Raw genomic sequence first — 2219 nt, 5'->3', positions numbered from 1 at the left:
CTAGCAATGAAATTGAATCAGTAATCAAAAAACTCTCAACAAACAAAACTCCAGGACCAGATATTTTCAAAGATGAATCCTACCAAACATTTAAAGCATTAATATCTATTCTTCTCAAACTATTCCAAAAAATAGAAGAGGAAGAAAAACCTCCAAACTCATTCTATGAAGCCATCATTACCTAGATACCCAAACCACATAAGAACACTACAAAGAAAAAGTGGACTGTAGGACAATCTGATGATAGCGCTGATGAACATAGATGCAAAAATCATGAACAAAATATAAGCAAATCAAATCCAACAATACATTAAAAAGATCATTCACCATGATCAAGTGGGAATTATTCCTGGGTTGCAAGTGTAGTTCAATATTTGCAAATCAATCAATGTGATATGCTATATAAACAAGAGAAAGGATTAAAAACATGATCATTTCAGTAGATGCAGAAAAAGCATCTAACAAAATACGACATCCATACGTGATAAAAAGTCTCAACAAAGTAAATTTAGAGAGAACATACCTCAATATAATAAAAGCCATATATGAAAAAACCACAGCTAACATCATACTCAATGGTGAAACACTGAGAGCTTTTCCTCTAATGTCAGGAATAGGACTAGAATGTCCAGTCCTTACCACCTTTATTTAACATAGTACTAGAAGTCCTAGTCACAGAAATCAGACAAGAAAAAGAAATAAGTCATCCAAATTGGTAAGTAAGAAGTAAAACTTTCACTATTTGCAGAAGACATGATACTATATATAGAAGACTCCACCAAAAACTACTAGAACTGACAAATTCCATAAGGTCACAGTTACAAAATCAATATGTAGAAATCTGTTGCATTTCTATACACTAATAATGAAGTAACAGAAAGGGAAACTAAGAAAAAAATCTCATTTGTAATAGCACCAAAAAGAATAAAATACCTAGGAATAAACCAAGGAGGTGAAAATACTGACTCCCCCCAAAACTATAAGTCATTAATGAGAAAAATTGAAGATGACACAAATAGAAAGATATTACAAGTTCATGGATTGAAAGAACAAATATTGTTAAAATGTCTATGCTACTCAAAGCAGTCTACACATTTAATGCATTCCCTTCAAGATACCAAGACATTTCTCAGAGAACTAGAACAAATAATACTAAAATTTGTATGGAACAACAACAACAACAAAACCAACAGCCAAAGCAATCTTAAGAAGAAGAAAACTAGAAGTATCCCCATATTTCAAAATATACTACAAAGCTATAGTAATCAAAATGCTATGGTACTGGCACAAAAATAGACACAGAGATCCTGGAACAGAATAGAAAGCCCAGAAATAAACCCAAGATTATATGGTCAATGAATCTTTTACAAAGCAGGAAAACATATCCAATGGGAAAAAGACAGTATCTTCAACAAATGGTGCTGGGAAAACTGGACAGCAGCATGCAAAAGAATGAAACTGGACCTCCTTCTTACACCATATACAAAAATAAACTCAAAATAGATTAAGGACCTAAATATGAGACCTGAAACCATAAAAATCCTAGAAGAGAGTACAGGCAGTAATTTCTCTGAGGTTAGTCATAGCAACATTTCTAGCAACATATGTCTCCTGAGGCAAGGAAAACAAAAGCAAAAATAAATTGTTGAGACTACATCAAAATAAAAAGCTTCCACACAGCAAAAGAAACACTAAACAAAACTAAAAGAAAACCTACTGAATGGGAGAAGATATTTGCAAATGACATATCTGATAATAGATTAGTATCCAAAATATATAAGGAACTTACACAACTCAACACCAGAAAAACCACTAATCCAATAAAAAAATGGATAAAAGACAAGAACAGATATTTTTCCAAAGAAGACATACAGATGGCAGCAGACACATGAATAGATGCTTAACATCAGTAATGATCAGAGAAATGCAAATTAAAACACAATGAGATAGCACCTTACACCTGTCAGAATGGCTAAAATCCCAAAACACAAGAAACCACAAGCATTGGTGAGGATGTGGAGAAAAAGGACTTGTGTACCGTTGGTGGGAATGTAAACTGGTGCAGCTACAGTGGAAAACAGTATAGAGGTTCCTCAAAAATTTAAAAATAGAATTACTGGATGATCCAATAATTCCACTACTAGGTATTTACCCAAGGAATATGAAAACTCTACTTCCAGAAGATATGTGCACCCCTATGTTTATTGCAGCATTATTTG

The sequence above is a fragment of the Lontra canadensis genome, unplaced genomic scaffold, assembly GCF_010015895.1.
Source record: "Lontra canadensis isolate GAN:19392208 unplaced genomic scaffold, GSC_riverotter_1.0 scaffold103, whole genome shotgun sequence".
NCBI classification, from domain to species: domain Eukaryota; kingdom Metazoa; phylum Chordata; class Mammalia; order Carnivora; family Mustelidae; genus Lontra; species Lontra canadensis.
Note: the sequence above shows the minus strand (reverse complement) of the source record.